The sequence below is a fragment of the Lagenorhynchus albirostris genome, chromosome 6, assembly GCF_949774975.1.
Source record: "Lagenorhynchus albirostris chromosome 6, mLagAlb1.1, whole genome shotgun sequence".
Taxonomy (NCBI): domain Eukaryota; kingdom Metazoa; phylum Chordata; class Mammalia; order Artiodactyla; family Delphinidae; genus Lagenorhynchus; species Lagenorhynchus albirostris.
In genome coordinates this window covers 61052488-61079574 of record NC_083100.1, presented here as the reverse complement: position 1 = coordinate 61079574, position 27087 = coordinate 61052488, and the positions used below count along the sequence as shown (strand labels likewise).

Genomic DNA, 27087 nt, shown 5'->3' with positions numbered 1-27087 from the left:
GTACTCTATTTGAAAACGCAAACGGAGTCTGAGTCTTGTAGTGAAGAGCCTGGAAAAAAAGGGGCAGACTCTAAATGTCAATGACTTTCGTATGTTTGAGCTTCCAGATGAGTGTGGTACAGTTTCCTAAACCTACCTTACAAATGAGTCCGGGGAGTGACTCATCTTGCAGCCTCCTTGATTTTATTGCCATCTCTGTGTGTCTTATTTCACATATCTTTCCTGTCAGCTATAGAGAGGCTGAGCTACAGCTATGGCTGCTGAGCTGTGTCTCTCCACAGTCATGTGGTTCAGATGACAACAAAACAAATAGCTCACTCAGATGAGCAAGGGCTCTCCAGAGCAGGGTGATCTGTAGGAGAGGGGAAACAAAAATCTATTTAAAATCCTTCCTCGTGAAGAGATGCTGGGAATATATTAGACAGTGCAAGGAGTCTACGGATTGCTAAAAATTGCAGCAGGTGACCCATGGGTTTATGTAGAAAATTCTTCTCTGGCAGTTGAAGAAAAGCAGAGTGGATGTTTGTCTATCTCAGTGGCTTAATAATAAACTTCTCTGAAACAGGCATAGGCGAAATGTATTAGTCCGGGCTCCTAGCTGCAAATCAGACACCAACAGTAGGTCCTTTAAGCACAAAAGGAATGTTTTTGCAGAGCTCAGCAAATTGACCTGCCACCTACTTTTGTATGGCCCGAAAGTCAAGGAAAATTGTTACATTTTAAAATATTGGATAAAATTTTTTTAAAAAGAATGATATTTCCTGACCCATAAAAATTATATGAAATTCAAACTTAAGTATCCATAAATAAAATGTCATTGGAGCCCAGTCACACTCATTTGTTTACATATTGTCTTATAGCTGCTTTCATGCTACAGCGGCAGAATTGAATAGTGACAAAGACTGTGTGACCCACAAAGCCTGAAATATTTACTAATGTCTTAGCTCAGGCTGCCACAATAAAATACCATAGACTGAGTATCTTAAACAACAGAAATTTATTTTCTCACAGTCCTGGAGACTAGAAATCCAAGATCAAGCTGCCAGCATTGGTTGATTTCTGGGGAGAGCTGGCTCTCTCCTTGGGCTGCAGACGGCTGCCTTCCTGCTGTGTCCTCCCATGGAGGAGAGAGAGAGAGAGACAGACAGCAAGCTCTCTGGTGTCTCTTTTTATAGGACACTACACCCATCATAAGGGCCCTATTCTCATGACCTCATCTAAGCCTAATTATTTCCCAAAGCCCTATATTCAAATAGCATCATATCGTGGGTTAGGACTTCAACATATGAATTTTGGGAGGGCACAATTCAATCTGTATAACTAACAATTCCCTTACAGAAAAGGTTTGCTAATCTCTGTACTAAAGGATATTAGGACACACACAGACTCTCCCAAGAGTGCCAGAAAACCATGCTACAAACTGTGTTGGAGGCAACACAGCTGGGAAATTCACAAAACACACTGCAAATTGGTTTAGGGAGACTCTACCACCCCAAGGTGCTGCTAATACTCCCAGCACCAAGCACTGGACAGGACTGCTAGAGGCCTTGGCATTGCTGCCTCTGTAAACTGGGGTGTTGCTCTTTGCACCCTACCAGAATGCATTCAGCCAGTGTCTGCTACTTGCACACAAGCTTTTGATTCAAAGTCTGGTGTGGGTGAAGCTGATTGGTGGATCCCAGATCATATGTCTGTGTTACCTATAGCTGCAAGGGATGCTGAGACAATGAGTTTCTGCAGGGAAGTGGATGGGAAACCCATGATGTGGCAAATTCTCTAAAGGTACTATCTAACAGCAAGTCACAATGTTAAAATGACTTCTTCCTACATTGTTTGTCCTCCACCACTTCCCCTGAGAATTGTTACCTCTGGAATAAACCCCTCTTCTCCATGGGAAATATCCCCATGTGGCATCCCAATATTTGACTTCCTGGATCCAGAGATTGTTTCTAACAAAATTCCCATTTTGGGAAAAAGTGGGGCTCAGTGATGGGGAACCTCTCTGCAATGGCATGATACGCTGTGTCTCTCCCTCCTTCCCTTATTAAATTCTCTGTACCAGAGATGAGTTGCTATCAGTGTTTCCCACTTTGGAATTAGGATCTGCCTCCTCTATCTGGGTCAGAATTTACTTTAATTCTTTCTTATTACAGCAACATGGGAACTCTGGGAGAACTAGAAAGAAAAAACTCAAAGGGTTTCACATTCCCCTTATTCTTTTTAAAATACCATGTGAGGAGAACCTCCACTTTTAGCCAAGATGGGGTAACAGGGACCAGATTTGGCTTCCATTCCAGAACAACCAGATTTTCCCCTTTCCACCAACACCCCCACCCCAAACCTGAAAAAAAAAACAACCCAAAATATATAAAACAATGGTTTTCTAAGCAGTGGACATCAGGCATTGAAAGATACAAGATGAGCCCTATGATTGACCTTGAGAGAGATTCTAGATAATAGTGCAGGGAGGAGGAACCCAGAAGGAGTATGGCAGACTCTCTGAGTTGAGAAGAACAAGCTGAGAGTCCCGGGTGATCAAGAAGGCTGGAGTTCGAGGGAGGAAATTGTTCCACAGAGAGAGAACTTTGGAAATCTGCAGAGATTCCCACTTGAGCATTCAGTAGAGTACACACCAACCCATGTGAACAAGGAAACACCCAGGCTGGAGAAAAAGCAATCTTAGGGCTTGAAAGAACAGTGTTCATTAGTAACACAGGACAAGAAATACTGACTGTTCCCACCAGCTAATCTGATAAACCTCAAAATTCGCAAGGCATTTAGGAAAGTACTAAGTAAGACCTTAGTGGGGAATTGATCTCACCTGACAAATCTCAAAAACAAGATGCAAAATGTTCAATCTGCTTCCAAATAATTTAATTACATCCCAGAACAAAACCCAAGAATGTTTATAAGCAAACAAAAATATCCATCTCCCAACAGAGTAAAATTCACAATATTTGCATACAGCAAAAACTTATCAGGTATGTAAAGAAGCAGGAAATGAGGAGAAAAATTAACCAACTGAAACTGATAGGAAACTGACACAGATACAGGAATTAGTGGCAAGGACATTAAAACAGTTGTTCTTATTGTATTCTAGATATTCAAAAAAATTATCAGAAACAGAGAAAAATCAAATTTCTAAAGATAAAAACTAACATCTGAGATGAAAATTTCACTGATGAAGTCAATGGCAGAAGAAAAGATTAATAAACTTGAATACATAGCAATAGAAATTATCCAAAAATAAAACAGAGAGAAAAAAAGATTTAAAAAAAAGGGAAAGACCATCAGTGAGCTGTAGGACAACTTCAAGCCGCCTAAATTACATGTTAACTGTATATCCAAGCTGGGGTAGGAACAGAAAGACTATTTGAAGAAATGATAGCTGAAAATATTCCAGTTTTGATGAAAACTATAAACTCACAGATCCAAGAAGCTCAATGAATTCCAAGCATAAGAAACATGAAGAAAACTACACTAAAGCACATCAGAACCAAATTGCTCAAAATCAATGATGAAGAGAAATTCTTAAAAGTAGCCACAGAAAAAAGACACATTATGTACAGAAAAAGATAGGAATGACAGAAAATTCTTCATAGGAAACAATGCAAGGATAATACAGCGGAGCAACATCTTTAAATAAATGAAAGAAAACAAAGCATCACCTAGAAATTTATACCCAGCGAAATATCTTTCAAAGAGGTTAGAACAAAGGCTATGTCAGACATACAAAAGCTGAAAGAATTCATAACTAACAGACCTGCACTATAAGAAATGTTAAAGGAAATCTTTCAGGCAGAAGGAAAATAACACCAGATAAAAATGCCTAACACCAGGCATATCTCAGAGATATTGTGGGTCCAGTTCCAGAGCACTGCAATGAAGTGAATATCACAATAAAGTGAATCACACAAATTTTTTGACTTCCCAGTGCATATAAAAGTTATGTTTACACTATAATGTAGTCTATTAAGTGTGTGATAGCATTATGTCTAAAAACAATGTACATGCCTTAATTAATGAATACAACAAAGTCAATAAAGCTAAAAAATAATAACCGTCATCTGAGACTTCAGTGAGTTGTAGTAGTAACATCAAAGATCACTAATCACAGATCACTGTAATAAATATAATAATAAAGAAAAGGTGTGGGGCTCCCCTGGTGGCGCAGTGGTTGAGAGTCCGCCTGCCGATGCAGGAGACATGGGTTCCTGCCCTGGTCCGGGAAGATCCCACATGCCGCGGAGCAGCTGGGCCCGTGAGCCATGGCCGCTGAGCCTGCGGGTCCGGAGCCTGTGCTCCGCAGCGGGAGAGGCCAAAAGAGTGAGAGGCCCGCATACGGCAAAAAAAAAAAAAAAAAAGGAAAGGTGTGAAATACTGTGAGATTTACCAAAATGTGACACAAATACATGAAGTGAGCAAATGTTTTTGGAAAAATAGTGCTGCTAGACTTGCTAGATGCAGGGTAGCCACAAACCTTCAATCTGTAAAAAAACTTGAAATATCTGCAAAGCACAATAAAGTGAAGCACAATAAAGGGTGATATACCTTTATGGACACACACAGAATAGAGAGCAACAAAGATGGTAACTACATAACCAAATACGTTAAATTTATTTTTCTTATAATTTGAATATCTTTTAAAAGACAATTGATGGTTTAAACAAGAATAATAACAATACATTGTGGGGATGATAACATATGCATAAGTAAAACACAGGAAAACAATAGCATAAGTGTTGGGAGGGAGCCATAGAAGTATACCATTATAAAATTCATATAGTATATGTAAAGTGGTATAATATCATGTGAGCATATACTAAATAATGTAATAAATTAAACATATAGTAACAACCTTAAAACAGCCACTAAAATAACAAAATGAAAAGTTATAGCTAATAAATCAACAAAGGAGATAAAATGGAATCATAAAAAATACTCAATCCAAAAGAAGACCAGAAAAGAATTGGATAATCAAGAATATATAAGCTGAGGGACTTCCCTGGTGGCACAGTGGTTAAGAATCCGCCTGCCAATGAAGGGGACATGGGTTCAAGCCCTGGTCCGGGAAGATCCCACATGCCGCGGAGCAACTAAGCCTGTGTGCCACAACTGCTGAGCTTGCGCTCTAGAACCCATGAGCCACAACTACTGAGCCCCCGTGCCACAACTACTGAAGCCCATGCACCTAGAGCCCATGCTCCGCAACGAGAGAAGCACCGCAATGAGAAGCCTGTGCACCACAATGAAGAGTAGCCCCCACTTGCCGCAACTAGAGAAAGTCCATGCGCAGCAACGAAGACCCAATGGAGCCAAAAATAAAAATAATGAATAAATAAATTCATTTAAAAAAATACAACACATCAAAATTTGTACAATGCTGCTAAAGAAGTACTTAGAAGATCATTTATGGCTCTAAATGCCTATATAAAAGAAAAGAAAGGACCCAAATTAATGACTATATTTTCCACCTTAAGAAACTAGGAAAAGAAGAGCAATGAAACTCAAAGTAGGCAGAAAAAAAAAGAAATAAAAATCAGAGCGCAAATCAACGAAATAGAAAACAAAATCAATAGAAGAAATTGATGAGACCAAAAGCTAGTTGATTATCCTTACCTGCAAATGGGATTTGCAAAGCTTATATGTGATAAAGGACTTGCATCCAGAATATATAAAAAAACTCAAAACTCAATAATAAGGAAACAAGCCACACAATTAAAAAAAAATAGGCAAGAGAATTAAACAGACATGGATGGCAAGTACACATATGAAGCATATGAAAAGATGCTCAGCATCACTAGTCATTAGGAAATGCAAATTAAAACTACAATGTAAAAAACAAACAAAAAAAACCCTACAATGTAGTACCACTATATACCTACTGAGGGCTAAAATGAAAATAACTGACCATATCATGTGTTGGCAAGAAGGCAGAGGAATTTGAACCCATATATACTGCTGTGGGAATATAAAATGGCACAACCACTTTTGAAAACAGTTTGTCAGTTTCTTAGAAAGTTAAACATACACCTACCATATGATCCAGACGTTCATTCTTAGGTATTTACCCAAGAGAAAAGAAAGCATACATCTACACAGTCTTGTACTTGAATGTTCATAGCAGCTTCATTTATAATAGCCCCAAATTGGAAACAACCCAGATGGCCATCTATGGGTGAATGGGTAGCAAATACTGGTATATGCACCCAATGGAATACTACCCAGCAATAAAAAGGAATAAACTATTGACACATTCAACAACATGGATGAATCTCCAAATCATTACACTGAGCAAAAGAAGCCAGACAAAAAAGAGTATGTGTTGTATGAGTTTATTAATATAACATTCTAGAAAATTCAAACTTATGTATAGTGACAGAAAACAGGTTAGTAGTTTCCTGGTGGATGAGGAGATGGAGAGGTACAGAGGAAGGGATCATAAAGGGCACAAGGAAACTTTCAGGAGTGATGGATATTTTCACTATCTTGATGGTGGTGATGATTTCATGGGTGGATACATACATCAAAACTTATCAAACTGTACATTTCAACCATATGTTACTTGTTATATGTTATATACCTCAAAAAAAAGTCAGTTATTAAAAAAAGATCAAGATTGGGCATTACGCATACTGTGTTTCTTCAGCCATCGTAATGGTTCAGGCCCAGAAACTGGTGGTTCTTTCGTGGGGTTTGGGGTGTTTTCTTACAGCCAAGTCTTTGCAAGCCATCCAAGGTGATAGGAAGGGGAGGGAGCCACAGTATTGAGCTTCTGTATTTCTTTCTTCAAGGTAGAAATCAAAGGTCTTTGGGGTCTTCCAATCACAATTCTTTTATCTCATTTGAGTCACTGATGGGTAGGTTTCTTTGTTCTATTTTACAGAAACATAAAGAGTGAGCATGATTCCTAAACAAAGTAGGGTATTTGCAGATGTTCTTGTCCTTTGACGCAGATATAAAGCCTATCTTCTGAGGCTGGTGGTCCAGTGGTTAAGACTCTGTGACTCTGTGCTCCCAATGCAGGGGGCCCGGTTTGATCCCTGGTAAGGGAACTAGATCCCGCATGCCGCACCGAAGATCCTGCGTGCTGAAACTAAGACCCGGCTGGCCAAATTAAAAATGAATAAATAAATAAAGCCTATCTTCTGAGAAAGGACAAAGAGATTCATATATGCCTTGCTTAAGAAGAACAGACTAAAGTCGCAGCCTGTTAATTCCATCTGCTTCCCATAGCAAGAAAAATTTTTTACAATGAGGTGTCAGAGGATCTTCAGGCCCCATGGAGGGGATTTTCCTGAGGGGATCCCTTAACAACCTTCCCGGGTATTTAAGACAACATGCTCCATCTCCTAGGGTAGTATGCCTTATCTCTAGTTGTGGAATATAAGGCTTTGTTTTATTAAAAGAATTTGAGGCATGAGGAGGATGGAAAGTATTTGGTTGGTGCGGGTGAAGTCACATGGCTGCATACTTCTCTGGCCTTGATGAAATCATTTAAGTAGGGAAGAAACATCCAAAGTAAAGTACTGTCAGATATATTCCAGAAATTGGTAGCTTTCCCAAGGCATTCAGTGACTGGAGCAGATAACTTGCTGGCAAAAGACAAAGTAAGGACCAAAATAAAAAGCAAACAAACTCAACTTTGAAGTCCATATTTCTCCATTCTTTCTTTTCTGGGTTTGTGGGGATATGTTTGCATAGCAAGAGATGCCCCTTTTCCTCCCTTCCCTAGCAGAACTTCCCAGACCTCAGCTGCCTCCCTGGCTCCAGGGCTTCTATCCCAGCAGGCCAAGAGGCAGGCTGCTCTGCAATGTGATGCATGGGCATCCAAAGGGCTTCCACCCAACAAACTTCCTTTCTTTTACAATGATTCTAGCCATCTTTCCAGTCTTCTTCATACCCGGAGTGTGTGAGGGGAATCCTCACAGGGGAGTTACTCATGTGAAAATGAAAAAAAGGAAACTTCATTCAAATTGGAGTCAGGGGACTTCCCTGGTGGCGCAGTGGTTAAGAATCCGCCTGCCAATGCAGGGCACACGGGTTTGATCCCTGATCCAGGAAGATCCCACATGCTGCAGAGCAACTAAGCCTGTGCACCGCAACTACTGAGCCTGTGCTCTAGAGCCCACAAGCCACAACTACTGAGCTTGCGTGCCACAACTACTGAAGCCCGCACGCCTAGAGCCCGTGTTCCACAAGAGAAGCCACTGCAATGAGAAGCCTGCACACTGCAACGAAGAGTAGACCCCGCTCGCCACAACTAGAGAAAGCCCGCACACAGCAATGCAGACCCAACGCAGCCAAAAATAAATATTTTAAAACCCTCATAATTTATTTAAAAAAAAAATTGGAGTCAGGAAGGCCAGAAGTGGGAGCTCCCACACTCTACAACTCCGTGATATCTGCAGACCCCAAATAGGACTAGACTACCTTGCATCTCCAACAGGAAAAAGGTTACTCCTTTACTACCCCAGCAGGAGGAAGGTTTTTTTCCTTGCCTGGCAACAGCTCAGCCAATGAGAGACCATCATCACAACTCAGCCAATGAAAAGTCACTACACTTTGAACTCCCAGCTTCCTCCAATGGAGTCTTTCTTTATAACAGCCCAACTTCCCCTTTCTCCTATAAAAGAATGTTCCTCTCCGTTGTTTCTCCAGACTTGCCCATAGTTTTTGCTACAGGGTGCTTACCTGAAGTGCAGTTTTCTGCTATTCCTGAATGAACCCATTCTGCTGGTAAAATAACTGGCTATTTTAGTTTTAAGGTCAACACTTGCCTACTCCGGGCAAGTTTCCCTGCCAAGGAATGCGGCTTTGGCCTCAATCAGCTGGATGGGGCCGGCATGTATTTTGCATATCCGGGTTCCCAGGATATGTGTTCCTGCTTCAAGAGAGTGTGAAACTGGGGGTCAGCTGTATGGCTGGGGAGATGTGTGAAAAATAGTGTGGGCATTTCACATAATGCCTGAAAACTACTATGAAACTCTAGGGAGAGCCTCAAAAGTGCATAAAAATAAAAGTTGTCCTCTAGTAATGTAATCTCTCCTCATAAGACCTCAGAGAATATTTTCTAACAAAGGTAAGATCTGAATAAAATGAAAAGCGTTACTTTTATCCCCATTACTTGTTGGACAACGTTAGGCTACTCTATTCTTTAGGGACCCGTCACCAGTCCCAGAAACCTTCTGAGTATAGGAAAATTTTGTGTGGACAGAGAACATTAAGATAAACCATATTGACTAAACTTGAGTGAAACCCAACTCTGTGCTTTGTCCTCCCTCAAAAAGTGCCTAGTGAATTAGTTTGAACAGAAATGAAACCAAAATTTAATTTGAAAAATAAATACATAAACACGAGAAACATTCAACAATAAAAAAGGGGAATACAATGAAAGTAATTCCTCATCTAACCTCTGCCCCTTGTTCTCCTCCAAGGAGCACTGTTAATAATTACTTAATCTATATATGGCATTGACATATATGTATACATTATATATATTCAGACACAGAGAATAGATGGATTGATAAGTAGATAGATATAGATATCTCATGTATTCTTTTTTAGATTGTGAATTTCTCCATATATACAAAAGATTATAATGTATAAGTGAAGGACAAAGATTATGACTAACATGAACACTACTGTATCAGTCATGGTCCTAGAAACAGATGGCAGGCTCAAACTGGGAAACTGAGGAGAGTTGAATAAAATATTTTCAAAGTTGCAGGCAGGTTTACGGGAACAATAAAGATAATGCAGTACTCAATGGTTTATCCAGATTCTGTGGAGTTCTAAAGCATATTCAAATTTTAAAACCTTCTTTAAGAAAAAGAATGCAAAATCATTGATATAAAAGTATGTACAGAAATGAATTTAGAATGAGAAAGAAAACATCAAATCACAAATTGATAAAACTGCAAATACCACAAATATCACAAAATCACAAATATCTCATCATATCACTATTAAATTTATTATATCTCTTTAATACTTTTCCCGACTTTTTTTTGCTATGTGCTCTTTGATCTTCACATGACATTGACATCATCCTCCACAGAAAGAATAGAAAGCTAATTCAGACTTTCCCCTGGCATAGTCTTTTTCTGGGTTCCCTATTCTGTTCTATTGGCCCATGAGTTCCTCCCTACAAAAGAATGAGAATAGTCCAGTGTCACAGTTAGAAAAACAAATGCTAGCACTTGTCCTGCTGAGCGCTGGTCAGAGGTACCATTTTTTTAAGAGTAAAGGTCAGGGCATTTTACAAAGCTAAGGAAACTCTCAGTCCATCTTCCATGCCTAAGAATGGTTTTGTCACTGCCTATGCCAAGCACTTCCATGGTTCCTTATCCCTTCGGGACAAAGTCTCAACTTCCCTGCATGACAAATGAGGCTCTTCATCCTCCTCTTCCTTCTCACCGGCCTGGCCTCATAGTAGCACCTTCCTTCAATTACCTCTACCTGTTCTGTACAGTTTATACTCCAGGAACACTCAGCTACCTACAGTTCCAGAACATCCTGTGCTCAGTCCCATTCCTGAGGCTTTCCACATGATGTTCTCTCTGCTTGGAATACCCTCCGCAGCTTGTGCACCTGGCAAACCCACCCCGTGCCTTCAAGTCACAGATGAAATGCTGGTCCTCCTACAAAGCTTTCTTTCACTCCCTCAGACACACTTCAGGTTTTCTTCTCCTTTGTCACAGTCCCACTGATGCAATGATCTCACACTAATGCAACTGTTTGTAGGCTTATCTCCTCACTAGCCTGTAACTTTCTGGAGATCACAGACTGAAACTTCCCATCCTTGGATCCTAGGCACCCAGCACAGGGCCTGGCACACAGTAGGCACTCAATAAGTGTGTTTTCAATGAACGAGCATTGAGCAGACTTCTATATGCCTAGCACCGTACTAAAATGTTATCTCATTTGTGCTTATAACAACCCTATGAAGAAGTAGTGTCATCCTTATTTTACAGATGAAGAAACTGAAGTTCAGTGCGTTTAGTTTGCACATAGCTCTTTCCACCCAGTTCTGATGCCAAAAATTTATGCTGTTCCTCAAAGCAGGTAAACTGTGCTGCTTCAGTAGCACTTAAGCTAGCTGCATACGGCATGGCTGATCCACCTTTTTCTGAAATAACATACTGTTTTCCCATCTCTCAGAGATCAAAACCCCCATTATGTTTCTGTCCCAACCACTCCCACTGAAATTGCTCTTTTTCAAGGTCACAGGTGATCTCTCTGCTGCTGAATCCAACGACCATTTTTCTCTTATCTTTTTTTGACTCTGGATAGTTTTCTACAAAGTTGATCACTACCGTTGTTCTGGGAATAATTTTCTCTCTCAGCTTTTGTGACAAACCATTCTCAGTTTCTTCATGGCCTCACTGGGCACTCTGTCTCAGTTCCCCTTTCTGGCTCTTCCTCCTCGTTCCTACCTCTAAACACTGGATTTCCTCAGAGTGAGGTCTTGAACTAGCTCCTCTTCTCTACCCAACCTCCTGCCCCAGGTGAGTTCACCTGGTCCCATGAAATTAAATAGGATCCACATGCTGTTCGCCAATGGCATATCTCCAGCTGCTTACGTTGTCTGCTTACGTTCATAAACTCAACTAACTACTTGATATCTCTACTTGATTGTTTCACTGGAATGTCCTCAATTTTCATTGGCATCTCTTAATTTCTCCAGTCTCCCAGTGTTCCAGTTACTATAGCTATGTGACAAACCACTTCAAATCTTTTTTTTAATTGAAGTATAGTTGATTTACAATGTTGTTAGTTTCAGGCGTACAGCAAAGTGATTCAGTTTTATATATATATAAAACTTCCTGTTTGGTAACCATAAGTTTGTTTTCAATGTCTGTGAGTCTATTTCTGTTTTGTAAATAAGTTCATTTGTATATTTTTTTTAAGATTCCACATATAAGTGATATCATATTTGTCTTTGTCTGACTTACTTTACTTAGTATGATAATCTCTAGGTCCATCATGTTGCTGCAAATGGCATTGTTTCATTCTTTTCTATGGCTCACTTCAAATCTTAATAGGTCAGGAATTTGATACATGATAGCTAGCTAGCTAGCTAGATGTATTCATCCAATGGCAGCAAAAGAAGAGATATTTCTTCGTCAGTGCCTCTTTAGTCAGGAAGAAAAAATAATTCCCTTAAGAAGTCCTCCCACATGAGAGCCCAGGTCCAGACTTCTTGAGATTCCAGACATTAGATCCAGGTCCTGGAATGGACCTGGCTTCTTGGATCACGCTCTGTCCCTGAAGTCATGCTTGTCAAATGATCAAAGCAATATATCACCTATATCTCTTATAGGAGGTGACCTCATTAAACTACACTTGTTTCTGGAGCTGAGAGAGGTCTATGTTGGGTTTCCTAGGATCCCCATTTTTATCCAGGCAACCATCTGCAGCTAGGCCTGACCATCCACTTTTAGATCATCTCTGTAAATATTGTACAATTCCGAACATTCAAAGACACAGACACAATGGTTTCCAAACACTCTGGATTTGTTACAACACTACATTTATGCTTTTTAGTCCCCACTCACCTAAGAGCTATAGGCATCTATTTGATTTTCTTGAACTAAAAAGAATTACAATGAAGAGATTTTGAAAGCATTTTTGAAACTTTTGCCAATTTCTTTAAGCTTGGTAAACAGCCTCAGGTGTCAAAAGACCAGCACTCCAAATCACCCATCTAAAGGCCTCTTGACAATGTCATTAGTACTGAAGGTTGGTTTACCATTTCATTTGGCCTTTTCAAGATGTTATTTTTTTCCCTTTTACTCACACTAGAGCTTCAGCCAAGAAAATGTACTCCCAGCTTCCCTTTCAGGAAGATTTTGCTTTTATTGTTTTTACTGCACTTATTTTTCTTTATTTTTTTCTTATGATAACTTGCCATATTCTCTCTATATTTTATTCTTAAGATGATATTTAAGCCCTTGATACCTGCTACCTTTATTGATAACAAAATGGAAGCTTATTTGTCTCTTTCCTTTGAAACTCAGGAAGGATTTGTCAAGTGTGATGTTTTTTAAAAAAAAAAACCAACAAACCAACTGTATTGGTTTGGCAAAGATTCACTGCTGCATTTGTGATGCTTTTCTCCAGTACTTTTCCTGGGACTGACAGTTTTTTGGTCTATTTCACTAGCTGCTGTAATGTGTTCCCTTACACAGTCTCATCCCCAATGGTTTGGTAGCAAGTCTGTGTGATGAAAGAGTCATGGCGAACTGGAAACCAGAGTTAACACGTGGAGCCCTCCACACTCTCCCTCAACCCTGTAGAGGCCACCTCACATCCTTTCCCTGTTGCAAAGACCCAGGTAATTTACTCTAATACCAATTCATCCGTCCACAAGATGAGATTGTAGAGACCTCACTGAGAGACTGTGAAACTTTAGTGAGTACAAATCTGGGATTTTCTCAGCTACCCATTTCCCAGTGGAGAGTTTGCACTGTTTAAAATTTACCTATACTGATATCTAAAGGATAGTTTTCTGGTTAGGAAAAAGAAAGAGTGAATGCTAATGAGCAACATTTTAATTAATTCTCTCAAGCTTTACCCAAACCCCTCGATTATCTTATTGCTAAGGAGGATTCTACAAACTCTTTTCAGATGGAAATCCTTTGGACTGGTGCCTTATAGACCAACCTTGAGAACAATTTAATGTGACTGGTCTTTTATTGTTTTCAGTTCCTTCAAAGAAAAGCAAATATTTACTACATCGGATACTTTGTCTCTAGTCAACTGATGTTTTAAAAAGACAAGGTCTCTTTGAGCACTTTATTTTCTTCTAAGTACTCGGAAAAGTATTCTGTTCTGCAATGCTTTTCATAATGTCCCATCTGTTCTGATTTTTCAGAGGCTTTTTTTTTTTTAATCTCCTCAGAAAATTCAATGAAAAAAAGGTAAAGGCTTTACTGCCAGTAAATTTTTGTTCCTCTTCTTTCTGGGAAAGAGCCAGTTTGAGTTTAAAAATAGACCTGAGAAATGTCTACAGCTTGAGATTCTTTCAACCCACTAATATTTGCTCTAGAATAATAAGGAGATTTGATACATCTGAACTAAAATGATCCCCATATTTGTTACCTTTCCATTTCAGATCAAATGAAACACCAAAGCAGCCTTCTCTCGAAGCAAAATCCATTATGTCAACCACCCCCTCTCTTACTTTTTTATTTTTGCAGTACACGGGCCTCTCACTGTTGTGGCCTCTCCCGTTGCGGCGCACAGGCTCCAGACGCGCAGGCTCAGCAGCCATGTCTCACGGGCCCAGCCGCTCCGCGGCACGCGTTATCTTCCCGGACCGGGGCAAGAACCCGTGTTCCCTGCATCGGCAGGCGGAATCTCAACCACTGCGCCACCAGGGAACCCCTCTTATTTTTAATTTATGCTGAAAAAAGTGAAGTTGGCAGTTTAGGTCATTCTAAGTGTCCCATGTTAAACATTTATCAATTGATGCTATTTATTATTAATTTCCAATAGCAGTTACTGTGGTTCTAACACCAGATTTTTCTCCACTGGGAGAAACATATTGAGGCAATAAAAAAGAATGACTTAATTTTAAAGTTTAAAAAAATGATATTACTGAGGTGTAATTGACATCAATAAAATTCACAAAATTTAAGTGTACAATCAATAAATTCTCTTAAGTGCATATATTTGTTTAACTGCCCTCACGGTTATGGCATAGAAGATTTCCATCAACCCAAAGGGTTACCTCTTGTCTCTTTGTAATTCTTTTCCTATCTTTGGCAACCAGTGATTTGCTTTCAGCGACTCTAGTTTTGACTTTTCTAGAATATTACATAAACGGAATCACACAATGTGTGGTCTTTCATGCCTGCCTTCTTGTGCTTAGCATAATGCTTTTGGGACTCATCCATGTTGTTGTGTTTATCAGTAGTACGTTGCTTTTTATTGCTGAGTAGTATTCCATCATTTAGATACAGCACACATTGTCAACCCATTCACGAGTTGATGAACGTTTGGGTGTTTCCAGTTTTTGATTATGAATAAAGTTGTTAGGAATATTCAAGTACAAGTCTTTGGGTGAAATATGTTTTCATTTCTCTTGGGTGAATATCTAGGAGTGGGATTGCTGGGTCTGATGGTAAGTGTATGTTTAATTTCATAAAGGATGGCGAGTTTTCCAAAGTAGATGTACCATTTTGCATTCCCACCAGCAGTGTACAAACATTGTGGTTGTTCCACATCCATATCAGCACTTGGTATTGTCTGTCGTTTTTATTTTAGCCATTGTAGTGCTGGTGTGGTGGTATTTCATTGTCATTTTAATTTGCATTTCCCTAATGACTAATGGTATTGAACATTTTTTCCTGCACTTATTTACTATACTCTTCTTTGGTGAGATGTCTATTCAAATCTCTTGTCTATTTTTTTTTTTTTTTAAGTGAAGAAGGATGTCAGCTCAGCTTTTTATTTATTTATTTATTTTTGGCTGTGTTGGGTCTTCGTTTCTGTGCGACAGCTTTCTCTAGTTGCGGCAAGTGGGGCCACCCTTCATCACGGTGCGCAGGCCTCTCACTATCGCGGCCTCTCTTGTTGCAGAGCACAGGCTCCAGACGGGCAGGCTCAGTAGTTGTGGCTCATGGGCCTAGTTGCTCCATGGCATGTGGGATCTTCCCAGACCAGGGCTCGAACCCATGTCCCCTGCATTGGCAGGCAGATTCTCAACCACTGCGCCCCCAGGGAAGCCCTCTTGCCTATTTTTAAAAATCAGGTTATAGGCTATAGAAATAGCTCAGTTGGGAGCGCGTTAGACTGAAAAAAGTTAGGTTATCTTCTTATTACTGAGGCTTAAGAGTTCTTTATTCTGAATATAAGCCCTTTATCAGATATATAAAATATTTTCTTTCAAAACAATGACTTAATTTAGCTAAAAATCAGAGGACTTCTGATGAGCTGATAAATCCAGAAGTGTGGTTGCTTGAATTTCTAATGTCAAATTAGAGTTATTGCTATTAATACACTGATGCTGTGATGCAGCCTCAAGGACAATGTCAAAAGACCTCTATAATAAGATGATTTGGATGTTTTGCCCTAGGAGCAGTTCATCTATGCATACAAAATCTATTCTAAAGGAGCTGTGGGTAAATTTCTCATATAAACTGTTTCCGAAGTGAAGTAAATATCCCTCTCCCCCACAATGGGGATGAACTTAAATTATGGCAATTCTAAGGCTTAGAGGAGTAGGGTGTTTTCTAGGAAGAGGAGTAGATAAGGGACATTTAGGTGGGCAAGGTCCTGTGTGTCCTCTACTGGTTTCTGTCTTATTCTCCTTAAAACAAGTTTTTCCTCTCCTTGGTAACTTTTTATCCCGATATAATTTCAAACTTACAAAGAAAAGTTGCAAGAATAACACAAAGAACTCCCATATGCCCTTACCCAAGCTCACCAATTTTTCACTTTGCCCCAACTTAAATAAATTTTACATTTAATTTTTTTGTTTCAGAAAAAACAACTAAGGTCTGGTTCTTTTTGAAGTTTTTATTCCCACTTATCTCCAGCCTAAGTGGCAGAAAAAGTAGCAATCAACGCTCCCATTTTACAGCCTGGAAGACTTGACACACAGAGAATCCTATCGCAGGACTCTGGGGACCCGGTACTGCCTGTAGCCACCATAAAGAAGCCAATCACCATTCAGCTTTACAGTCCATTTCCTTACCTCCTCCTGGTATCCTTGGCTCATATCTAAAGTGCTTGCACCTGACTCTTTGTTTTGACAACTGATATTGCTCTTATTATCCTGATCTTTGATGTGTCCTCTACCTTTGGTTATTCTGGGAAACAAGGTAAGGGATCTGAACTTGGTACTCTGCTTTGCCTCAGTTTTATCAGCAGGCAACTTGACAAGCAGTAGTATTTACAAGTCTGCATAGCTAGTGATACCAGGTATCCCAACACCTACAGTCAGAGAACCAAGACATATTGGTGCTGAAACGACCTTGAGATCATTCAGTACAACTCTTTCATCTTCAGATGAGGACATTGAGGCCCCAAGAGATATAATATTTTGTCCAAGGTCACACAGTGAGTTGGTAGCAAAGGTATGACTAAAATTCTAGTTTCATGCTTTTTTCCTACATTATACTGCTGCCTCAAATTTTATTACTACTAATAATTAATTCTCAGTTGTAAAAGTTCATGTACTTTTCCATGGAGTTAACATATATTTATTGTGCATTTATGAGGCACTATGCACGAGGTGTACAAGAGACTTAATTTCTCCCCCAGAGCTTACTTTTTGGCAGATAAACAGATGATTAAAAAGTAATTATGCATGGTGGATAATAGTATTGTGGTTCCTCAAAAAATTTAACATAGAACCACCAGCAATTCCATTTCTTGGATTGGAAGCAGGAACAGATACTTGTACACTGTATTTGTCAGCTTCGGCTACCATAACAAAATGCCACAGACTGGATGGCTTAAACAGAAATTTTTTTTCTCACAGTTCTAGGGGTCAGAAGTCCAAGATCAAGGCACCATTTGGGTTAGTGAGATCTCTCTTCCTGGCTTGTACATTGATCATCAGGAAGAGTATTCAGAGAGGTATTGTTCTGGTATGGCCAAACCCATAACCATAGTCTAATCATGAAAAAACATCAGATAAAATCTAATAGAGGGGCATCCTACAATATACCCTTCTTGCTATGTCCTCAAATGGACTGTTTTCTGTGTGTGCAGAGAAATCTCTCGTGTCTCTTCCTCTTCTTCTAATGACACCAGTCTTATTGGATTAGGGTCCCACCCTGTGACTTCATTTAATCTTAATTATCTCCCTAAAGGCCCTATCTCCAAATATAGTCACATTGGGGGCTAGGATTTTTTTTTTTTGGCTGCACTGCGCAGCATGCAGGATTGAACCCATGCCCCCTGCAGCGGAAGCACGGGAGTCTTAACCACTGGACTGCCAGGGAAGTCCTGGGGGCTAGGACTTTAACATATGAATTTGAGGGGGACACAATTCAGTCTATAACATACACCGATATTCATAGCTGCATTAGTCACAATAGCCAAAAGATGGAAACAACCTTAATGTCCATCAACAGATGAATGGAAAATCAAAATGTGGTATATACCTACAATGGAATATTAGCCTTAAAAAGAAAGGAAATTGTGAACCATGCTACAACATAATTGAGCTTTGAGGATATTATGCTAAATGAAATGAAATGAGCCAGATACAGAAGGGCAGACTGTATACAATTCCCCTCATTTAAGGTATCTAGAGTAGTCAAATTCATGGAGACAGAAAGTAGAATAGTGGTTTTCAGAGGCTGGGAGGAAGGAGAAACATTATTATTTAATGGGTTAAGGGTTTCAGTTTGAGATGATGAAAAAGTTGTGAAGATAGATGGTGGTGATGGTTGTACAACAATATGAATGTGCTTAATGTCACTGAACTGTACACTTAAAATGATTAAAAGTAAGTTTTATGTTATCTTTATTTTATCACAATAAAACAAAAAAGTAATTTTGGCTTCAGTATGTAGCTATGATACTGAGAAAGTGTTATTACTCCCCCCTGCCCATTTTAAATTGAAAAACAAGACAAAATATGAAGTAATGGTTTTCAAACATTGGAAACACAACACCTAGGACAGTAATTCCTCAGAGAAAAGAAATAAATGAGGTGAGCCTTATGACTGCCCTAGTTTATTGCCTAGAGAGTTCCAGGCTACAGCACAGGGAGGAAAAACCCAATCAGAGCCTAGCAGTCTTCCTGAGTTACGTAGCCAGAGTTGAAAATCTGGAGGATATAAGGTGGAGAGAATTCACAGGGCAGAGTGTCAGAGAGGAGAGAGCTGCACGGAGACAAAGTGAGGGCTCTTTCTGAGTCTTCAGTTTGGAACTAACCAGATATGTGAGTGAGGAACCCATCCAAGTAGAGGAAAAGACCCATTGGAAAGAAGCAGACATACAACCTTCAGACTTTACACAGGGCCAGGAATAATTCATGTTCTCAGCAGCCACAGTGGAAAAATTCTGTGCTACACTGATCATCAGGAAGAGTGCCCATGGGAACTCCCTGGAGGTCCAGTGGTTAAGACTTTGCCTTCCAATGCAGGGGGTGTGGGTTCGATCCCTGGTCAGACAGCTAGGATCCCACGTGTCTCGCAGCCAAAATAAACCAAAACATAAAACAGAAGAAATATTGTAACAAATTTAATAAAGGCTTTAAAACTGGTCCACATCAAAAAAAAAAAAAAATCTAAAGGAAGAGTGCTCAGAAACGTATTGTTTTGGTATGGCCAAACCCATAACCCTTGTCTAATCATGAAAAAATATCAGATAAAATCCAACAGAGTGGCATCCTACAATATACCTAATCAATACTCCTGAAAACTTTCAAGATCATCAAAAATAAGGAAAATCTGAGAGACTGTCAGAGCCAAGAGGAGGGTGACGTCTACTGGATGTGATCCTGAAACAGAAAAATGATACTAGGGAAAAACTAAAGAAATCTGAATAAATGAAAAATTTTAGCTAATAATAACATACCAATATTGGTTCATTAATTGTAATAAATATACCACATTAATGTAAGATGTTTATAGTAGGGGAAACTGGATGTGGGGTAGTGGGTGCGTGGGGTGGGTAATAAGGAAACTCTCTGTACTACCGTATTACTCTTCTACAGCTGCCCTAACAAAATACCACAGGTCTGGTGGCTTAAATCATGGAAATTAATTTTCTCACAGTTCTGGAGGTGAGAAGTCCAAGATCAAGGTGCCTTCAGGGGGGCTGGTTTCTGGTGAGATCTCTCTTCCTGGCTTGTAGACAGCTGCCTTCTCTCTGTGTCCTCACTTAGCCTTTCCTCTGTGCACATGTGTGGAAAGAGATTGATCTCTGGTGTCTCTTGCTCTTCTTATAAGGACACCATGCGGTTGGATTAGAGTCCCACCCATATGACCTCATTTAACCTTAATTACCATCCTAAAGACCCTACCTCCAAATACAGTCACTTAGGGGGTTAGAGCTTCAACATATAAATTTGGGGGGAGGAGGGAGACACAATTCAGCCCACAACAGAGAAGAAAGAGATGGGAGAACCAAAAAAATATTTTTGTAGAAATAATGGCTGAAAAATTTCCAAACTTGATGAAAACTCTAAACCTACACAGGAAGCTCCAAGATGCTCAACAAACCCAAGCACAGGAAACAAGAAGAGAACTACACCAAAACACATCATAATCAAATTGTTCAAAACCAGTGAAAAGAGAAAAATCTTAGAAGCAGTCACACACAAAAAAGATATGTACAGAGTAAACGAAAATAAGAATGACAGTAAACCAGCAAACTCTTGCCAGAAAAAATGCAAGCCAGATGCCGGTGAAGGAACATCTTTAATGTGATGACACAAAAACAAAAAACCCTGTCATCCTAGAATTTTATACCCAGCAAAAGCATCTTTCAAAGTGAAAGGCCAAATAAAGACTTCTTCAGACACAGAAACATTGCAAAGCTTTTCGCCAACAGATCTGCACTACAAGAAATGTTTTAAAAAATCCTTCAGGCACAGGAAAATTATACCAGATGGAAATCTGGATTACACAAAGGAAAGAAGAGCACCAGAAATGGTAACTGAGGGTAGATAAAAGACTTTTTTTCCATTGTTATTTTTAAACATCTCTTTAAAATATAATTGATTGTTGGGACTAAGAGATACAAACTGCTATGCATAAAATAGATAAGCAACAAGGATACATTGTACAGCACAGGGAAATACAGCCATTGTTTTGTAATAACTTTAAATGGAGTATAATCTATAAAAATACTGGATCTTTATGTTCTATACCTGAAACTAATATATATTGTAAATCAACTATACTTCAATAAAATATAATTGATTTTTAAAGTAAAAATAATAATATATTATGGAATTATAGTAATTATAATAAAAGTAAGTTTAGAGCAATGTTATGGGAATAACCTGCAGCTATAAAATAGGGAGAGCTGCAAGAGTTTTAACTAAAACTGCGTAATTCCTCAGAGAGCTTACAAAATAAACCATTTTTGTTTCACTCCTTTAGCATTAGTTTGATCATAAAGCAAGATGATTATGGGACTTCCCTGGTGGTGCAGTGGTTAAGAATCCACCTGCCAATGCAGGGGACATGGGTTCGATCCCTGGTCTGGGAAGATCCCACATGCCACGGAGCAACTAAGCCCTTGCGCCACAACTACTGAGCCTGCGCTCTAGAGCCCATGAGCCACGACTACTGAGCCCACTCACCACAACTACTGAAGCCCGCGTGTCTAGAGCCCGTGCTCCACAACAAGAGAAGCCACCACAACGAGAAGCTCATGCACCACAACAGAGTAGCCCCCACTCGCCGCAACTAGGGAAAACCTGCATGCAGCAATGAAGACCCAATGCAGCCAAATAATAAATAAATGAAAATTAAAAAAAAAAAGATGATTATGTTTCATCCAATCTTCTTACCACCTGTTGTAACCTTAGTATAGTGATACCTAGGTTCACCATTCCTCTGGGAGTAAGACTCCTTTTTTTTTAATAAAGTCTGGCTGGAGGAATAAGGGGCTCAGAGTCCTGTCTTTACTGATTTCAAACATAATCCTTTAAAATAAACTCAGGCTTAGCTTCTGCTACAATTTGATGGGATGCTCCTTTTGGTGAGGTAGAAGTATCTGCTTAAAAGTTAGAGGCAGACATTTGATGAAGGAGATCATACATGGCATAGCTAACTCTGTGCCCTTTCTCAACCACACAGAGGAAAAAAATTGACACAACAGGCTGGGCTAAAGATGGAAAAGAGGATTTGGGTTAGTAAAATGGTCTGGATATTTCCTTATTCTCACATATGCCCTTATTAGAAGCACCATGTTGGGTCACTGTTTTATAGCCTTATGTCATTTGTCATTTTTCCCAAGAATATGGGTCTTGCTTCCCCACGTAGAGAGCAGAATGCTTGATGGTAGGGACCGCACTTTGGCCTCTCTGAAAGTACAGGAACTAGTCCATGGTAGTTGTGGCAAAATTAATAAGGAGGAAAAATGCTTTATATTTATGTAAACACAAGTGAGTTAAAAAGTGATTGTAGGGAAATTTCTGGTGGTCCAGTGGTTAGGACTTGCCGCTTTCACTTCTGGGACCCAGGTTCAATCGATCCCTGGTTGGGGAACTAAGATCCTGCAAGCTGTGAGGCGTGATCAAAAAAAAAAATTGTAGGGATCATGCCTGCAAGTTGGAGAGGGGTTGAGAAGAAGTCAGTTACCGTTTGGTACCTGTTTGGACTTTTTTCAGCTTTGTTCAGGTATAATTGACAAATAAAATGGTAAGATATTTAAAATGTACATTGTGATGATTTGAAATATGTGTGCATTGTGAAAGGACATTGAGTAAAACAGGTAGGTAATAAGATAGTGTATAGTTTGTGGCAAGATAGATATTTATCAAGCTGAGTGGTGTGATCTTACTTCTTTTTTTCTTGTTGGCTCATCTGTATGTTCTACTTTCTTTACAAGGGGCATATTTTTTTTTAAGTAGGAAAAAATTATACAAGTATGTTTTAAATTGAATGAAATTCTGGATTCTCATTAAGAATTTGGACACTCAGGAGACTTTTCAAAATTCTCACTTGTCTTCAGTGGCTCAGAGGTGTTCTTACCTGGGGAGAGGGATGTGGACGCATTTCCTTCAATGGAAGATAAACCGCTCTTCCAACAGCCCAGGCAGGTCTTAAAAGAACAGGGCTCAAGAAACTGACACAGAAGCCTCAGGGATATTGGAAACAACCTAATGGTCCAACATTATGGGATTTAAAAAGTAAATTATGGGACTTCCTTGGTGGCACAGTGGTTAAGAATCCACCTGCCAACGCAGGGGACACGGGTTCGAGCCCTGGTCCAGGAAGATCCCACATGCCGCGGAGCAACTAAGCCTATGCGCCACAACTACTGAGCCTGTGCTCTAGAGCCCACAAGCCACAATTACTGAGCCCGCATGCCACAACTACTGAAGCCCGTGCACCTAGAGCCTGTGCTCTGCAACAAGAGAAGCCACCACAGTGAGAAGCCTGCTCACCGCAACAAAGAGTAGCCCCCGCTCACCACAACTAGAGAAAGCCCGTGTGCAACAACAAAAACCCAATGCAGCCAAAAATAAATAAATAAATAAATAATTTTTTTAAAAATGTAAATTATGGGGCTTCCCTGGTGGCACAGTGGTTAAGAATCCACCTGCCAATGCAGGGGACATGGGTTCGAGCCCTGGTCCAGGAAGATCCCACATGCCACAGAGCAACTAAGCCTGTGCGCCGCAACTACTGAGCCTGCGCTCTAGAGCCCGCGAGCCACAACTACTGAAGCCCGCACACCTAGAGCCCGCGTTCCACAACAAGAGAAGCACCGCAATGAGAAGCCTGTGCAGCGCAACGAAGAGTAGCCCCCACTCACCGCAACTAGAGAAAGCCCGTGTGCAGCAACGAAGATCCAACGCAGCCAAAAGTAAATAAATAAAAATGTAAAAATAAATAAATAAATAAAAGTAAATTATGGTACCTCCTGGTAACTGGAATATTTGCGGCCATTAAAATCTGTGGTTTATAAGAATATTTAATAACACGGGAAAATGCTCAAATTTTAACATTAAGTCTAAAAAGTTACATGCAGTGTTATGCTATTTCAAAAGAGAATTATATGTGTAGTTTAATTTCCAAAAGGAAATAGACCCAAATATTAATAAACATTATCCTTGGGTAATAAAAATATGAATAATTTGGGCTTCCTTACCCCTTTTGCTATTTTCAAAAATTCCTACCATGACTTACTTTTATAATTAGAAGACACACAATATTATTATTACAATTATTTTTAAAGAAGTTGGCTTGTAGAACTGGAGAGTGGTTTGTGGCACTGAAGCAGACAGCCTGGGTTTAAATTCCAGTTCGGCCAGTCCAGCAAGCCACTGTCCCTTTCTGTGTCTTAATTTCCTTATCTTAAAACAGACATAATGATAGCACCTACATAATAGGGTGACTGTAAGATTAAATGAGTTAATTCATGATAAATTACTTAACATAATGCCTGGCAGTAAGCACCCCCCAATTAATCTATTATTACTACTATTATTATTGTAGATTGAAAGATTCCAGCGTCTTACCTATTACAAGTTTAGCTATTTCAAATAAAGGCTATTTTCTGAATATAATCACAGACCTCCAAAACCAAGGGGACTGCATACAATATTTATTGCAAAAAACTGTAATGATTTCCTTGAGGATTGGGTATATTTAGCTGTTGAATTAGGCAATGGAGAGCAAACTAGCTAGAGAGTAGCTGTGGCTGCTTTTCCTCTTTCTCTATGGCTTTAATGCTCCAGGTGGGGTCACTGCGTTATACCTGTTTATTCAAAGAGTAGAAGGATAAAGGAGCTCTCTCCGAATTTTTCTTTGGTGGGCTCTAAATTTAGAGCTGTATCTCCACCTCTCAGAGTTTGGTTCAATCCCATGAACCAAATTTGGGTGAAGAGATTCCCTGCCCAAGATTACCCAGCTAATAAGGGGCAGATGTGGAACTTGAACTCATGTCTATCTGGCTCCACGGGTTAGTGTTTAATTTATATAATACCTTCCAACTGCAAGAAGAAAAGCTTCAAGAAGGCCACTTCATCCAAGACCCAACAGTGGGACATAGAGAGGATCAATTTGTTTCCCACTTCTCATTCCTAAATGTCATCAACATAAAACAAATCAAGATCTAGCATGGCATTCATACAAAGATCAGCTCCTGACTCTAACATAGAGCATAGGGCAGAAGGGACCTTTCTTCATAAAACAGAGAAAGAGCTATAAAAGAGGCCCCATGTGCACCATGAATTGGGCTAGAAATCTGTGTCCCAGTGTCATTATCTCAGGGAAATCAATCTCAGTTGAGGCAACAACTCTAGGTGACTGCTTAGGAAGGGAGGGGCAGCTTGGTGCTCTGAGAGCCTAGAGTTTCCCTGGCTCCTGCAGCACTTACAGTCTGTGCCATCAATCCCTGTCTGTTGTCTGTATCTCTGCCTAACTAGTAGTGATCTCTTTCACATGTCTCGTTCCTGCTTAAAAACTAGAATACCACCACCTCTGTGAAGCCTGCCCCTACTCTCTGGGGGCAGCTAATTATTTCCTCCCTACTGAGCTCATCAGCTCTGGGCCTGTTCCTTCACAGCAGTGCTTCTCCCACTGTGTATTGTTCTCTGTCCTGTCACAACCCCAGTTAACTCTCTGAGGTCAAAGACTACAACTTTTTTTTTTTTTTTTACAACTTTTTTTTTTAAGGTTGATGGGAGAATAAGTTGAGATGATGTAAGTAAAGTGATAGACAGTGCCTGGTACACAATAGGTATTCAGTAAATGTTCTCCCACTTTGTTGGTTCTCTCACTTGTAGACCCAGTACTCAGAGCAATTCCTTCAAGGCCACGGTTACTAAACACATTTTTCTTGAATAAATGAATGAGTAAATTAACAAGTGCATTCCACCTCCTGCCCCCAGGGCAGGCGTCACATCTTATACTGATCTATATCTCCTGGAATATCTTCTTCCTTTTATGTACATCCTCTGAAACATCTGTAACAATAGTGATCACATGACTGGGCACAGTACATGACGGACTTTCTCTTCTTGTAAAGGGTATTATTGATAGATTGAACATTTACCTCTAGGACAGCTACAGGAAATATATTTTCTATCATCTGTTTCATCTTGAGTAAGTGAGATTGCCTGGCGTCTTATTGACAAAGCTTTCAATCTTGCTAGTAAAACTCAATTTAACTCACTTGCCAAGGAGAGGGCTGTTTTCCTTGCTTTCTTTCTAAACAGTTAAGAACAAATATAAACTAAAGAAGGATAAGCCCTCCAAAGTGAGAACCTGATGAAATCCAAGTGTTAACTGTTTTGATCCTAAAATCTCATTTATTTCCATATCCCCATGCCAGCCTGATAGGTACTCAAAAAAGTGTTTCTTTACTAAATAAAATCCCTTTTAAGGAGATAAAGAGAAGGAAAGTGATGAACTCTACAGTGTAATTTTGTGACAGTCTGTGGCTTTAAAGGCAAACAGTACAGAGGAGAGATGAAAAAATAATAATTCACATATCTGGATAGCATTACACAATTGTAAAAGCATTTCCCCCACATGTTGTATAGTATTAGTTACATAGCATTAATTGAACCCTTACTGTATAATAGGTGATTTAAATACATTGTGTCTAATCCTGACAACAAATCTTGAAACGTTATGACAGTGCTCATTTTATAGTTGGAAAAAACAAGCTTAGACAGGCTAGATGATTTGCCCAAGGTCACAGACCAATATTGATTACCTTCCCCACCATTAAAATGTGAGGTTCATGAGGGCAGCATCTCTAGCACCTAGAACAGTACCTGGCATATAGCAGATGCTAAATAAATATTTGCTGAAGAATTAACCTTGTTGGCTGACTCCAAAGCCTTAGCTCTTTCTGTAATGTCACCTGCTACTTTGTCAAATGGTCTTTTGAAGCATCCAGAAGTAGTACCCTCTTTACACCCATGAGAAACTGAGGTTCTAGGAGACGAAGTTAATTTGCCTAGAGCTAACAAGGATAGCTGGGCCAGGACTGGAACTCAAGGTTCCAGACTCCTAGCAGTATTTTTTGTTGGCTAGTCTGCACGGAGGCCACGAGGCAGACACAAGCTATAGCCCACTTTCTTTCTCCGAGAAAATCCACGGAGTCTGGCCTGAAGAGAAACAGTTAACAAAGAGTTCGGACGAGGGAGGGATAAATTAGGAGTATGGGATTAACAGATACACACTAACATATATAAAATAGATAAACAACAAGGATTTACTGTATAGCACAGGGAACTATATTCAAACTATATTCAACAATCTATAATGGAAAAGAATTGGAAAAAATATATAAAACTGAATCACTTTGCTGTACACCTGAAACTAACACAATCTTGTAAAACACTATACTTCAATTAAAAAAAAAAGTTACATCCAAGACTTTCTGCCTAGAAAGCAAAAGGCAACCTGATGCTGGAAGAAAATT

At 39.6% G+C, this 27087-nt stretch overlaps 1 protein-coding gene across 1 annotated transcript in view; it reads right to left on the bottom strand.

Moving 5' to 3' along the window:
- Positions 1 to 221: 221 nt before the first annotated feature.
- Positions 222 to 27087, bottom strand: part of METTL8 (methyltransferase 8, tRNA N3-cytidine) — a 99254-nt gene continuing 72388 nt past the window's right edge. Inside the window, exons 14-15 of the mRNA XM_060152663.1 lie at positions 6714 to 6875; positions 222 to 352 (exon numbers count right to left, since the gene is read on the bottom strand). The gene's annotated coding sequence lies outside the window, so the exon portion shown is untranslated. The remainder of the gene's footprint in view (positions 353 to 6713; positions 6876 to 27087) is intronic.